A 16,686-nucleotide genomic window follows, 5' to 3' on the forward strand; every position below is an offset into this window, starting at 1 on the left:
GTCCAACCCATGGCCTTTTTGCTGCATGCCATCCCCCTTCTCTCTCCAATTGTTTTATCAGAATAAATGCAGAATGCCCCGACCAAAAAAAAGAAAAGAAAAAACACTGAAACTAATAAACATGGAGTAAAATATGCTTCTCTGTGGATCTAATCTGTACTGCCAGGAAATTTGAATGATTAATTTTAACTTTTAATGACACTGCCATGGGATTATGATGCCAGGGGCCCTAATAAAGAGGAAACAAATGAATGCATGATCCCCATGGTAGCAGTATTAGTTAGAGGGGGACCTCATAGCTGTCCCTACAGTCCCTGAGAGATGAGAGATGATGAGAGAGGAATCTACTGTGGAAAACCAGGGACAGAGGAGGACAGAGACAGAGAGAGGAGAGGATATCTGAGGACACAGAGAGGAAGGGTTAAGGACGGAACAATGGCTGCGTGTGTGCTCCTCTTCTGCTGTACATTTAAAAAGTGTCTAGCTTCAAGGTGACCTCTCTCCCACATTTAGGGAGAGAGAGAGAGAGAGAATGGATATAGATGGATGGTTTCATGGCTTTTGCTGTACATTTGTCTAGAGGTCAGGGCAAGTTTTTTTTTTCCTGGCACTACAGAAAGAAGGGAGCAAGGACGGGAACAACACAAGGTCGTGTGGCGGGAAGAGACTCACCAGCACCCTGCATCATTGACGCTCTAGTATCCGAATACATTCATCCACATTAAAGGTATTCAGGAAAAAAAACTGAATTTCAGCCCACTATAGGTCTTGAAATTAGTGTAATAACTCATCTATCAGACGATGTAGACCAAACTTTGTGCAAAATTCTATTTTCGAGTAAATCCGGGATGAAACTGGAGTAGTTTATTTCCGCATTGGATAATGCAGGCGCACAAATTATGCGTCACATTGCTCACGATTCATCAGATATTGGATTCATCGTCCGTCAATCAAACGTCTGAGAAAAACGAGGAGACTCGTCCACCACCGACACAAACTCTCTCTCCGTCCCTACTCCTCTCTCCTCTTCTAGATCCCTGCACTACATCACTTAGCCTTGCTAGCTAAGTTAGCAAGCTATAACGTAGCAAGCCTACTAGCTAACAGTTAGCTAGAAAAACACACTCGCACACACATACACACACAAAGCTCGGTCCCGCCCCAAACATTGAATATCCCGCCCACTCGATAACAACCAATCAAATTTATTTTCCTTACTTGGGTAAACTCGTGCGGCAACTCGTGGAAACTTGTAGAAGGAGGCACGACAAACAGGACAAACGGCCATTTCTGAACACCTTTGAAGTGAAACATAGTAACTGAAGTTTGTGTGAGCTTATTATTATAAAAACAAACTTGGATTATTTGTTATTTTGTGAGAGAAAAATTCCATTTGATCATTTGCACCTAGCGTGTTTCAGGTGAAGGGCTTCATCCAGGCTAATGCTCAGTTATGCCGCTCTAAATTCCACAGTGAGTATATAAGTGAGACCCAGAGTCAAGGTGGCTTCTTTACCTCTGTCTGCAATCTGTATCTGTCTATCTAAACACACTGCTGTCACCCCACTGGAGACCAGCTCCACTAACCAACATGGATACACAAAGATTAAATCTCCACCACCTGTAATGTGAAAGGCTTGTCGTGACCAGTGAAAATCCTCCCCTCGGTCTGCAGACAGGTGTTTTCGGTCACTTCTTTTCACAATGGTTCACTGTTGCTATGAGTTCGTTTTTAGGGTCCGGGCAGCTAAGCTGCCGGGACACTATTGTATTCCTAGGAATTCTTCTTCTTCTTCTTCTTCTTCTTCTTCTTTCTTTCTTTCTTCTTCTTCCAAGGAAGTCATACTTCCCATGGGCGAAAACTCACCAAACTTTGCACAAAGGTTCAGTCCCATGCCAGATGCACTCAACTCCAAGGACATGTGCCCCCCCCTCCTAGGGGGGGCACAATAAGCGTTTAAATTTAAAAACTTTAAAAATTCCTACCAAACCAACGGTAGATGCTACAGTGTTGAAACTTCACCACAATGTAGCCTCAATACTGCTGAAACTTTTGTCCACTTAAACTTATTACAAATTATGAAGTCCATCACTCTGTTTTTTTCAATAACTGTAAACTTTTAAAATGTATCTCCTCCCACAATTTTTGCTCAATTGTCACCAAACTTGCTACAGAGCATCTCCAGACTGTCCTCCACAAAACTTGTTTCTCGGATTTTTGATTAAGCAAAAATTGAGCCTACAGTGCATGAAAACATTTGACTGTAAACAGTACTGTAAACATATACCATCAAATTCTTGCTAAATACATTTTCAAACTTCCTGAAAAAAAAATGAGAATATTCTGGAGTCATGGTTGATGAAGTTTAGCAAATATCAGAATTTTAATTCAAAAACTGAATTTTTGAGAACATTTTGAATTCTGCTCTCATGGAAACAACTGCAGTCAATGTGAGAGTGGAATTTATAAACATCATATTTTCTCTTATGAAGCAAAACACGTATCATTAAAAACAAATCACCAACATTTCCATGCTGTCAAGATGCAATTTATGTATTATCAGATTTTTGTTTAGATGACTGAATTATTGACATTTTGACCATTCCATCACAACAGCTGCCCGGGCACTGGCTCACCTGAGTGGATAAATGAAGCTACACAGCAGGTCTCACTACCAGCTAATTAGCTCAGCGAGTTAGGAGCTGGTTCTTGGTGTCAGAGATTGTGAGTTCGAGACCCAACAAGGATGATGATGACAGATCAAGATGTCACATGTCCTCAAGCTGTTTTGCTGTCTAAATGCAATTTATGTATTAACAGATTGTTGTTTAGATACTTTTTGAAATCTGCCTTGACAACAGCTGCCCGGGCACTGACTCACCTGAGTGGATAAATGAAGCTACACAGCAGGTCTCACTACCAGCTAATTAGCTCAGCGAGTTAAGAGCTGGTTCTTGGTGTCAGAGATTGTGAGTTCGAGACCCAGCAAGGGAGATGATGACGATGATGATCCAAATAGCTTGGACTGGACCATGTGCGAAAGCTCTTAACATCTTAGACTCATAGTAGATGTTTGACAAATACATATCATTATTTTACCTCAAAAACTGATTTTTCTTTTTACTGTGGTTTCAAATCTGCCTACACGACAGTGAATGGCTTACTCAATTTGTGAAGCCACTGTTGAATGCCACTTGTCAAGTAGCTCAGTGCGATAGACAACAGTCTTTGGTTCCCGAGGTTGTGGGTTCAATCCTCAACTAATGCAAATTGAACATTATAAGGTCAACTGTCTTGTCTTCCTATTCTCCTGTTTGTTGCTCAGAATTGCCTAAATTTGCCCAAAAGTAGCCCGGACCCGACCCATCGCTGCGCAGCAGCTATAATTTTGTTTTGTTTTTTGCTACTTTACTGTAAAACAGAAAACAAAAAACAGGAGTTCTGCATTGCTCAGGAGTTGCCAAGGCCAAGAATTCTCCAGAGAGATGGCATTTCTCACATTCTGCATTTCCCTCTCTCTCTTTATCTTCCTGGCTTGTCCTCATATCACTCCTTTGCACGCTCCAGACCAGCAATGGGTGTTCAAAGCTTCATCATGCAGAAACTCCCCCACCCCCCCGCCCCTTTCCCGTCTACCCCTCCATCCTTCGACAGTCTGCAGATAACAATCCAGAGGTTCAGCGCTCTACAGATTTCAATTCTCCACCCTTCTCTTTTTATGCCTCTGCATTTTGTGCTCCCCATTTTTCTTTGCCCATTCTTTCACAATCAAAAGAAGTCATATCAGTGGTAATATTTAGGTCATCATTAGCTTGCACATTGTCTTGGCTTAGAAATGGCTTAGGAAAGGTGAACAGGCCCGTGCAGGCAGCCGAAATGGAGGAAAAGTCCAAAGGCCCAATCCTGTTCCCCCTCTCCTCTCCCTCCTCTCTTTCTGATAGCTCAGTCTTTTTGTGCTATGCATTATTCAGCCAATTCTAAAACTTCCTCTGAAGGCCAAGAGAGAAGAAAAGGGGAACAGGAGATGAGGATTTAAAAAGAACAAAAAAGAGAAAGTGTGCAGTTTAAGTCCATCTACAGGAAGAAGAATAAAATCAACTCAATTCACATGAAAACAACTTAAAAATACAAATGTTAGAAAGAGCTGAAATACACAAGGATTCATTACAGCCTAGTTCATAACTGGTGGACTTTGTCCAGCACCACAAAGGAACATATGCTGTGCACTTACTGGTCTATAGAAAAGGTAAACTGACCATTTGTTGTAAGCTTTGATGGCTGCTCATAAGTCTAATGGCTTCTGGAGTGCAATCAAACTTCTGATAGAGAGGAAGTTGGAGAGGCGGCGGAGAGCATTCGCCTCTTTTCCATTAGTGAGGCAGGACGGCTAGATAGCCAGACAGATAGCAGAAGAAGGAGTGAGACAAAACAGAAATTGGCAAAGACGGGACACATGGGATCAGTGTAATACAGCGTTGTGAGTTCTCACTATCCGTCAGCTTATGGTTTACACAGGCTTTTCTAATGCATCAGCGCCCTCAGCCTGTCATAGCTTAGCCTACGTGCCTGCCCTTAAAGATATGAAAATCTGCTCCCTCGAGCGTGCAAATCAGCATTTTTGGAACACACACGCAGACAGACATGGACGCATGGAAACACACACATACTGTATATCCCCAAACATTTCAGCCCTAGGGAGATGCACATTCACATGCTCACCAGCATTACAGGCCATGCGTGCACACTAGGGTTGTCCCCAAACCCGAATACATATTCGGAAGTACACAAATAATGCTTTGATCCCGAGTAGTTTTGCTGTCCGAAGTTTCTCCTCATTATTCGGGAGCTTTTTTCTACAGAAAAAGAAACGTTTGGATCAGCAACAGCACATAACCAGGTGACTCTGGTTCACACTCCAACACAGTAGGTGGCGGTAATGCACCTTAACGTTGGTGCGCTGCCATAGAAGCACAACACGAGTAGAGCGCCAAACACGAGCTGCAGCACTGCTGGCTGCCGCGACGTGAAGTCACCCTGTTTCATTTGTGTCTAGTTCACAGTTCACTAGTTTAGGATTGCTAAGAAACAGAAACTCCCTTCATGGATTGCATTGCAGTAGACAGGAAGTGCTCACCGATAATTCCAGGGTCACCGTTCAAGAACTTAGCATTTTTCTCATAGATATTAATGGGAAAAGAAGTGGCTATAAAACAGTGGATAATTTGTGTGATTTGAGTGTCACAACCCCCGCGAAACGACTCATTTCACTACCAGAATTTGATCCATTCAGTCCGATTAGCTACATTTGGAAAGTCTAGAAGAGCTGCACCATTAAATTATTTTATTCCTGTTCTAGTTAGCTGAGAGCTATAGCAGAAGTTAGCTCGGCATAGCACTAGCTCGGCTGAAGTCAGTGCGCCCACTAACGGTTTCTTCCCGAATACGAAGGTTTTTTTTAAAAGCCCGAATCCGAAACCGAATACAAATAGAGCACTAGCTGTACACCCCTAGTGCACACACACACACACACACACACACACTCTCTCTCTCTCTCTGAAAGTCACATTGCGATGGCTTGAGATGCCTTTTATGCAGATTGAGTACAAGCTCAGCCCTCAGCTGATCAGAATCTGGTCTGGAATTTGATATGCGACTAAAAGAAGCAAAGTCATTCCAGCTGGGCCAGAGCACCTGTCAGTCCACACACAGCTGCCACCGAGGCCAGACCTGAGCATACCGACTCGCATTCGTTCTGTCTGAGAGTCTTACGTGGTCCACCTGTGTAGTGCGTGTGTGTGTGGAACTGGATTTATCCTTTTCTACTCGCTGAATGATAAAAAAAAGTCAACCCAAAGTTTAAACATTTTTCAAGCACAAAAATGTCAGTATGTCTATAAGCTCGCATTCACACCAGGCATGTTCTTTTTCTAGCAAGAGATAACATTTGCTCACACTCTGACCTCTAAATTTTGTCCCACAGCAACAGATGTTGGACACAACACACACTCTCGACACACTTCCATGACAAGCCCTGCACAGCAATATGCAGCTCACTTGTGTGTAAGTCCCTCTTTGATATTCTGTGCATTACTGCTGGCTGAGGTTAGCAAGCGGATCACATCTATTACCTTGCTAATTCTACAGCTTGGCCTTTGCATAATAAGATGCATTTTCTACGAGAGAGAGTGAGGGAGAGGGATCGAAAGAGAGAAAAAGGAGAGAGGGGGAGATAAGGAGAGACAGGGCAAGTAATCAAAACATGTTGGCAATGACTTAATGAGTGAACCTCGCCATTGTAATATTGGCCTCAGATGGTAATTGAGTTAATGAAAGTGTTCTACGCTGCTTCAGCTCCCATCTGATGACAAATATAACGTTTCAGCTAATTTGCACCATCCCCCACTAATTCATTAACCCCTAATGCATGTGCCACGTAACAATTTTCCTGGTAATAACCATTTTAATTGTAGGTTATGTTTTTTTTTTAAATTCATATTTGATTTCCTATTCATTTCTAGATTTTTGAGAATCGATTATTACAACATCGTGAGAGAGAGTGAAAATAAAGTGCTTCCCTTAAGGAGAGATCAAGCCTAAATTCTACATTAAGCATCAACAAAAACACATGCCACCATGCTTTTATCCTTGATGAGTCGTCCCATTTCTGACACATGCAAAAATGTGTCATGTAAGAATTAAATACCGAGATACATGATTTCATTCCTGTGGTGTAGTGAAAAATGACCATTAGTTACCTCGCTCTCCTCACCAATCTTATCCACCATCAATCCAGCCATTTTCATGCCACTTATTCTGATTATAGCCACGGTGCCATGCAGGTACTTGAACAGCAGCCCAAAATGTTCTTTTCTTTAGACAGTTTTTTGAGTCTGGGGGCAGGGTACAGGCTGTAATGCCAGCAGCAATCTGTTGGTGTACCCTTGGATATCCTCCCACTTGGTATAGTGGCCCAAAGGGTGGAGACCAACCATCATTCTGCTGGTGCTCAGGCCACCTCATCACCTCAAAGCAGAAATGACCATGAGAGCAGCCACACTGTAGAAAACAACAACAACTTCTATGCTGCCTCATTCCCACTGATCCTCTGTACTCCATAGTATCAGAAAGAAGGGGCTGTTTTCTCCAGATCTACAAAACATATGAGACTGGATGAGATGACAAAACGCTGGACCACTGATCCATATCCTAAAGGACAAACCTCACATTTGTCTTGTCTTCCTCTGGGAACTTTGGTTTTCTCACTGAAGCAACAAAGTGTGATTCCACAGTAGCTTAAACATTCTCCAGAGTATACAAACCACCGAACCCCTGCCACCCCAAGCCAGTGCTACAGCATCCCTGCACCACTGCAGCAACTTGTCAAGCATGAATGCCCAATAATTGCTTAAAAGCCCTTATCTGGTCACATTGATATAGATACTTGGGTCCCTTTCACATATATAAAACATGAGTACCACACATACATATGTATTTTGCATTGAATAACAGTGTTTGGCAGTACGCCTCCTGATGGCCTGCAACGTGAGAGGCTTCACTACCAGTGTTCTTTGTTCTTAATGCATGCATCATGTTACTGCTGCTTGGATGCCAGCACTTGCATATGTATACACACCAAACCAGTGTTCCATTTCTTTCGCCCACTATTATGCAGCTGGAGTGTATTTTTTGAATAAACCAGCATTAGATTACAGTTAATTGCAGTCTAATTATTGCTTTGTACCACAGATAGTTGTATCCTGTTTTTTTTTTTTTTTACAGGTAGCAAAGATAGTAGTTAGCATCAAGGCCAACTCATCTTTCACACTGTCACAAGATGAAAGGAGTAGAAAGGGGAAAAAATGAATGGAAAGACACAATTGAAGCAGCTCTTGGGCTGATGAAACATTTGTTAAGAAAAAAAGAAAGAAAGCAAAGAAACACAGCAGGGAGGGATCAGTCTGAAGGACTCTCATGGTGGAGTGGGTTCAGGCTGACCCCGTCTAAACAGCATGATCAAAAGCAAATGGAGAGGCAAACAACATTACAGTAAAATCAGGAACTAAGGAGCCATAACTTGTCAGTGCTGAAAGGAAAGAGTTAGCACACAAGCAACGCTGCTGAAGTGGAAAACTTGGAAAGCGACCGTCTTTATTGACAGGACATAAAGCAAGTGAGAGGGGGGAGGGCTGCAGAGGAGATACAGCCATCAAGAAGAGGTTAAATAAGGTCCAAATGAGCACACAGTGTGTTTGGTACAGTATTCATTCGTGTCATAGATAACTTATGTAGTGGGCTTTGCATCAGCAATGGACAACAATCAGCAATGGACAACAATGTCTGAATGGGATTTTTAGCTGGAGCAGCAGGGAAATATGGATGTGGGTGTGATTGTGATGCGGAGCCTCGACACCCGCTTGGTTTGTAAGCAAGATACATTCTGCATGATGAAACCTTGGAGGGAAGGAAAAAAAAAAAAACTTTGGGAGCAAATGAAAATTTCATGGCCCAGTGCCTCCATAGCAGCCCGGGTTAGCTCTTCCATTTCGAGTTCCCACCCTCAAAAAATAATCATGTTCTCGGAGAGGGAAAGGTTTGGTAACATATTTTTCCTCACACTCTCATATTCTGTCTCCACCACACACACAGTCACACTATGATCCTCATACAAATGAAATGAAATATTACTCCCTGCAAGTTTTTTTTTTTTTTTAAACTGCACTGTCCAATTATGCATCTCTCAAGCAGTAAAGGGGATGCTTATTTGCTCAGTACGCATCCTTTATGTGAACCCTTTCTAATTTTTTAGTAAGTAATGTCATGGTTGGCATTAGACTAGAAAACAGAATTTACAAAATAAATAAGTGAATTGACAATGTTTCACACAAAGTGGTACAGTAGAATGATGCTGCAAAGACATGGGAAATTAAAAAAAGAGATTAAAATAAGTGAAAGGAAACATTCAATGGAAGAGCAAGAATTACACACATAACACACTAGAAAACGGTATTTTAAGAAGAGTTCACAGCCATTTAACAAATCCTGCAGCCAGAGAGAAATGTCAACAAGACCAACAATAAATGACAACATTTTAGGTTCCGTCCACTGATTCATCCCTACTTCTTGTCATGCTTAGTGATATAGCAATAAAATAATAATCATTATAAGGTCATGGTTTAACACTTAGGGGAGAGTGGGGTAAGTTGAGCCACTTTTTGTATTCAGGATCACTACATCAAGACAATTATAGTTTTGTTGCAAACTAATACATCTGCATATATTTCAGGATGTTTTGCATCCCTACAAATTAACAGAATGAGTGTAAATATAACTGTTTTTAAAATATAGCATGTTCAAAATGACTCAACTTACCCCATGAATGGGGTAAATTCACCATAGGAGTGGGGTAAATTGATCAACCCCCCCTTCTTTCCTTCCATCCATCTCCTACCTCCCCCTTTAGTTAATATTTCATCTGTCCAGGCTACAGGTGAACACAAACTGCAGGGACTTCCTGCTGAGCCACCAACTCATTGAGATTTGGGGAGTTTTGTAATTACGTGGCATCTTGGGAAGAATCCCATATATTTTTCTTTGAAAGTAAAGTTTGGCACACTATAAACAACTTTTCCTGTTTATAGGAACATACTTACTGTAATCACAAACATACAGAATCTTGATTTAATCATTTGGACATATACAGCCAAAATACATTCATTAAGTGTATAAGATAAGTGGCTCAACTTACCCCTGGCCAAATGGATCAACTTACCCCACAGCTACCTTAGCTTGGGTTTATTACTCCCACAGCTAAAATGGTGCAGTTTGATGCTAGGTTTACTACCTTACGTTGTAGCTCATAGATACCACAACCCATGTATAAAACAAATTTGCAAACATCTCTTTTGGTCTAAACACAATTCTCATGAAACTTATGATCGACGAAATTCACTCTCGAGAGTGAAAAATGATTTTTTTTGTCATAAATGTTAAACCACCTTACTCACGTGGTTCTAATCTTCACAGACTCCATGAAATGATGATTCCTCCCAAATATTTGGTCACATGCTCATTTTTTCCTTTAGTTTCCTAGAAACAAGGGGTGGGTCAACTTACCCACTGGCTCATCTTACCCCACTCTCCCTATACATTAGAAGAAATAAACTTCTCTGCACTTCTATCAGCTGGTGGTATTTTTGCACAATCCACAAATTCCACACTTATTTCTATTCTAGTTTATGTTTCCTTTCTCTTTTTATGTCTTTCATTTTGTTTTAAGTTTCTCTCCACCCATGTAAACACCATTTAAACAAAAAAAGTTATTGTTTCATTTTAAATCCAGTGAAGTGCAGTGAACACTACAGTCATGATCAGAGCCTGGTAATGCGGAAATGTGCCGACATTGTAACAACCCTAAGAGTAAATCTAACAATTTAACAATGCTACTGTAGAGGTGCATGTGCGCCATGTGGACCTGTGAATGTTGGAGAGTGTATGTGTGTGTACATATGGATAAACCTATACATCGGGGGTTAGATGTATGACTGCAGCCAGATGAAAGGCTTAGCCATCTACAGGGTCTGAAATGGGCTTTACTGGGGGCTGTGGAGGACATCATAGACTGAGAGAGCATAGAAAACAGGACTATGGAGAGAAGACAAAGCAGACATGTCAAATACGTGAACCAAAGCTAACAGGCTACTGCTTAATCCTATCAAGACCTTGGAAAATGGATAGAAGAGGGAAAAAAGAGATCATATACAGTAAGTGTGAGTAGAAAATGCCTGATTTAAACATTTTCGCCTTTTACTGGATCATATTCTTGCCAGTATGCATAGTCAGACAAAGATCCAGGAATCCCTCTATATCTTCAAATCATCCTTTCCTCCATTGGAATGAGCTTCACTGCAGAGAAGTCATGCATTTGTCCTTGACTTATCAAGTGAGGCGGCCTGATTCCAAGCAATCATTGGCTGCTATTGATCACATTGATCTGGCGCTCACCTCACTTACATTCTCTGACCTCTTAGGAGTTTTAGTCTGAGCTTCCTGTCTGCTTCCACAACCGCTTCTCTGCAAGACGCGCCAAATACAGCCACGAACACATGCGGCGACTGTGACTCCAGCAGTAGCCATGGGAGGCCTGCCGTGTCACTTTGTCGGTCCTCGTCCTTTGTGTTTCCGTTCCTCTGTTTAAAAAGGAAAAGAACACTAACGAGCAGGAAAAAAGGGAGGACATGTGGAGAGGACTACTGACTACACAAGAAACAACAAAAGAAGACAAGACATGACAAGAGAGGAGAACAGTAAAAGAGAAACTGAGAGAATAAGACAGTCTGCAAGCACAAATCAATTCAGACCTCCTCCTTGTCTCTTTAAAGCCAGCTAAATCTCTACAGCGAGGCGAGGAAGGGACATCAGGGAGACAGACACAGCGATCAACTCAGCCTGAAAATGACCAGCAAGACAGTCCTGACAGAACCAGTGAAACAAAATAGCAACGAGTCAATATGGGGCCAAATGTACATAAGATTGACATTTAGGCTAGAGAGAAACTCAAATGTACCTCGCAGATGGACACAGTGAAGTATCTCACCTCGTCTCAGTGGTGTATTAAGACTTTTTAATGAGCCAATGCTGATAACCAATGGAGAGGAGTGAGACATAACATTTGTTGTAACATACTGACGATCAGTTCATTCATCATGAAATTAATCATTACTTTTTACTAAATCTTAAAGGTGAGGTGGAGTGACCTCCTCATCAGTAAACTATTTTGGTGAATGTTTGCTTTCAATAGAGTACATTTTTTAACCCAATTCCATGAGTGCCTTCCAACAACAAACAAGCACACACATACCACATACCTCTGTATTTGATGTACAGAAATGCCACAATGCAATGAGGTAAGAAAGATGGCCAGCCTGCTGCACCACAGGTTGCTATACCAGCAACCAGCAAATTCTCCACAGGTCCAGAGAAAGGTTCACACACCTGGGCCAATCCTAAATGTAGCCCCACAAGTGGTTTGCTATACGTACCAACTAGGAAAAACACAATATGTATGAGATGAGATGCGATGTGATAAACTTTATTGTCCCCCACAGGGGAAATTTGTCTTGGGCAGTAATAGGTACAGCCTGCTGCAACATTACAATGGATTAAGAACATAGAAAAGGAAGACACGGCACCAGTGGCAGTGTTGGTAGATTCCTGCCTCCGGTCATAGCACACATACAAAATAGCAGCTGTTAAGGACACAATAATACATAAATAGTCCTTTCAATTTGAGTTTTGCTATTTCAGTTATTGCACATATTGTGCAAAAGGCACAGCCTGGAGATTAAAAAACAACAACAACAACAACAACAACAACAACAACATAAAGATTTGAAGCTCATCTCCAGGTAAAAATCAAATGAACAAGTAAAAAAGGGCACATATTAAAATAAAAGACAACACAATGGAAAATAATCTGTGTGGTGTATTCCCCCTATTTTTCACAGGGCTAGCTGATTGATCCCTTCTCGTATTAAACCAAAATGAAATGTACCAGCCATCTCTCCAAGGACAAAAGCTGATATGGAAAGACAGGAAACAAACTTTCCCTCTAAATGATCAACGTAATGGACCATTTCTGAGACTAATTATTTATTTAAGTATAATTACTGAATTGTTGCTATTGTTACAGTACTGACAATGTAGTGTAAAAAATTGCATGTGATGGTTCATATGTTGAAGGAGAAACATAAAATGTGTAGGCCTTATTTTGTTGTTATGTTTTAACTCATTACTTTAATATTATTTTTAACATGTATTGTAGAAGTTCATTTTAACAGGTATTGTGGAAGTTCATTATGTCCAAATGTAGTAGTATGTCCAAATGTAGTATTTAGTTTTCCTTTTTTTCTTTTTCTTTTCCAAGACAAGAAGTTGTTTCTCAACAAGGTATGACCTAACAAACCCTACCAAAAAAAGAAAAACTAAATATTTTAACATGTGCCTACTCTTTATTTGATCTCCTGTTGCTCTTAAAGAATATAACCTAGATTTAGATGTAAATGCATCCTTGGCCCCCCTGTGAACTTTAAGCTGTACCAGAATCCCCAATGAGACGCATGTAGCTGCAGCTTGAGTGTGGTGGGGCCCTGGAAAGTGCGAGAGAGAAGCCGCTCAGTCCCATTTTTGCGGGGCGGTTGCGAGAGGGGCGCTGTGTCATGAATTATGGGTGGAAGAACCAGGGGGCCCTCTATCATATCAGCCTGGAGCGGTTATGCACAAAGCGAGCAAAGAGGAGGATTGTGCGGAAGAACGGAGATAAGAAGGCCTGCATGAGAGCGGGCCCGTGCACAGTTTGCAAGTTGGAGAAATAGCGGAAAGGATTATCAGTGCAAATGGTGGAAGGGGAAAAGAGCGAGAGGAGTGATACTGTATGCAAAATAACGTAATAAACATGTCAAAGTCCAATGTTTGATGTCAAAAGTATAAATGGTGTGGTAAAAGTTACATACCAACTTTCGACTGCAAGCTTTAGATGGGCATTAGACAACCAGAGGGGTCTGTATGCAAAGTTTACTAGTGGCAGGTTGAATTTGAAATAGACCCACACTTGTTCAGTGACTCATCAAAGTAAAACTAAAAACACAATGATTCTAATACAAGTTCTGTCATATAGTTTTTCTTTTTAGTGACTCTATAGTCATTAACAGACAATCTGATCATTTCTCCAGAAGTCCCACGGAATATAAAAATATGTGTTTTGTGTCTGTTCACATTCAACTGAGTTATGACTCAAAGGAGGAGTACAATTAAAAATAGCGACAAACTATGATAAGCATATCAACCTGTCACTTTCACCTCACACAGTATCTCTATCTCACACCTCTCTTTCTTCAACTCTACATACAGCCCCTCTGGGGAGGAGGAAAAAAGACCAAAAAAAAAAACCCTCTGGCCTAGTGTAATGCAGCGCAGCCTCCTCATTCATACTAATGAGATTACTCGGTGTGCCAACACAGAATAATTGCACGGTCATTCAGCAAAAGAAAAAAAAAAGTGGAACCTGGCTCAACTTTTACCACAGCGCAGCAGCAGCCAGGTGAGTATGAGCAAGCATACACTCCAGGTACAAACATCCTTCAATGTACTTTGTCATCATTGCAAAGATGAAATAATTGGTACCTAAAGCACTTACCCGAAATATGCACTCTAATTCATTAAAGGGATAGTTCACCCAAAAATTTCACTCATTATCTACTCACCCTCATGTCGACTAAGGGCTGGGAGAAGTTTCAGAGTCCTCCGTGCCTTCTCTGAGTTACAGCGGGGCTCGGTGCAGCACTGCATGTACATGTAAATACACACCAAAAAACATCCAAATACCTCCACACAGCTCGTCTGTAATGTCTGCCTTGTATTGAAGCCCCAACATGAGAAATTGTTCCGAAAAAAATTAAATAAAGTATATGTTTTAAGCTTTGTAGCGGAAGTTCCCAGTGTTGCGGAGCCGTGAACTGGGTGTCAATGAAAATCGTGCAAGATTTGGACGGACCAGGAAGAGCAGTGCTGGGAGCTTCCGCTACAAACAAGCTTAAAACATATACTTATTAAATTTTTTTCGGAACAATTTCTCATGTTGGGGCTTCAATATAAGAGGGACATTACAGACGAGCACTATGGAGGTATTTGGATGTTTTTTGGTGTGTCCTTTTGGATGAAGAAAAGTGAGCTCCGTTCGCAACCATCATATGGACATGCAGTGCTGCGCCGAGCCCCACTGTAACTCAGAGAAGGCACGGAGGACTCTGAAACTTCTCCCAGCCCTTAGTCGACATGAGGGTGAGTAGATAATGAGTGAAATTTGAATTTTGGGTGAACTATCCCTTTAATCTATTGCTCAAACTAGATTTTTTGGATTGTTAAACAACACATTAATTGGCAGAACCTGTTGATCTTTGCTTCAGAACACAGTTTTACAGCTGAGCAGGGACACACCGACTGCGTGACTCCTGCGTCACTCGCTTTGTGGCTGCGTCACGTAATCTCTGAAGATTCACCTGATGATGTCATATTCACGTCACACCAGCGATATTTCATAAAAACAGACAACTCTCACTATAGTTGTCTATGTTTCGGCAGAATCAAGACAAGATACGGATATGGAAGTTTAAAGAAAAAAAAAATCAGTTCAGCTGCATCAGCCGCATGCTCACACAACCTACTGAGTACTGTGTTCCCGGCGCAAGCAGTGGGTTAACGCGACTCCCCTCTGTGAAGCTGTTCCAGGGGAAGAAATAGCTCGGGGAATTGGCTAGATGGAGGGAAACGGGGCATTCCTACAAAGGAAAACCAACCACTGCATCATTACAACATGAAAGCGAGAGCCTTGTTAAGGTTGCCGTCTGCCACATACCCTACTAGTCCACATGTTCTTTAATCCCCGCTGCTGGGCTAATAAATTCCCCTGTAATCAGAATGCAAATACCACTAATAAGATTAATATACCGAGACTTGTTTTCCTCTGACCAAGGCAACGGATAGGAAGGAAATAAAATGATCCCAAGAAATTAAGCGTGGGTTTACAAATGTCACGTATAAGGGAAGTGGATATGTGGATGTCTCTCCATAGTCATTGTCAACAAGGCACCCTATTGTTCTCTTATTGGAGATTAAAGTGAGAATAACAAAAATGGAGAGAATAGGAGAGATATATTAGGAGAGAGAGAGAGAGAAAAACACTGAAGGGAAAACATAAAGAGACTAGGAGGCCAATAGGAAGCGATGGGAGAAATTTGAACATCACTCATGATTAGAGGCAATAAAACCAATAGTGGGCTGTCAGCAATAAAATATAGCCCACAGGAAGGTTATTCTCATTTTCTTCTGTGTCTGTATGTCTGCATACATGTGCGAGTGCGTGCATGTTTGTGTGGTTTCTGACACAAGATAAAGGCTCATCAGGTTCCTGAAGTGTGATGGGATGTCATATTAGGACGCGTTGGTGCAGATGGAGGAGGTTCGGAAGCACTGATGGGAAGAGAGAAAGTTTTAAGTGGCGCTTTAAGAGCCATTAGAGTGTGTTTGCTGTAGGAAGTATGGGAGGCACGAGTACAAGCACGATGGCACTAGTGAAATAGAGTGGTAATAGGATAAACACTAACTCAGGCATCCTGTAAGGCTCGAGGAGTAACAACTGCAAACAAATCACTGAAAAGGTGCAAATAGGACCTTTCACCTTCATTAATGTTTAAGGAGGCATCAGTGTTTAGAATACAGCGAGTAAATGAATGCAAAGCTTTGTCAGCCAAATTTTGTGCCAATCAAAGCTAATGCCATCAAGTTGCCAGATTGTCCCCCCCCTCCCTCCTTACTGTAGCCTCTTGTCTGCTTGACACTTTTCCCCCAGATTGATGTGTGTGTTGCAAGGTAATATCTTTTAATCGTGGGTCGGATATATAACCCAGCCAATCCCTTTTTTTATTTTTTTATTTGATATCCTTGTCATGATTGATAGATATCATCAAAATTAAAGGCTCAACTTTGAGGTCAGGAAGAGTGATTTGCTGTCAGTGCTTCTTTAATAGTGAAAGGAGAGCTGGTGAGTCGTTTCTCTTTGGGGACAGTGAGAGAAAGGAGACGAGGATGAGGATGAGGAGGAGGGGGGAGGCGGTGTTGGATGAGCGAGGAGA

The sequence above is a fragment of the Trachurus japonicus genome, chromosome 11 (assembly GCF_045865225.1).
Source record: "Trachurus japonicus isolate A0001 chromosome 11, Traja_1.0".
Classification (NCBI taxonomy): domain Eukaryota; kingdom Metazoa; phylum Chordata; class Actinopteri; order Carangiformes; family Carangidae; genus Trachurus; species Trachurus japonicus.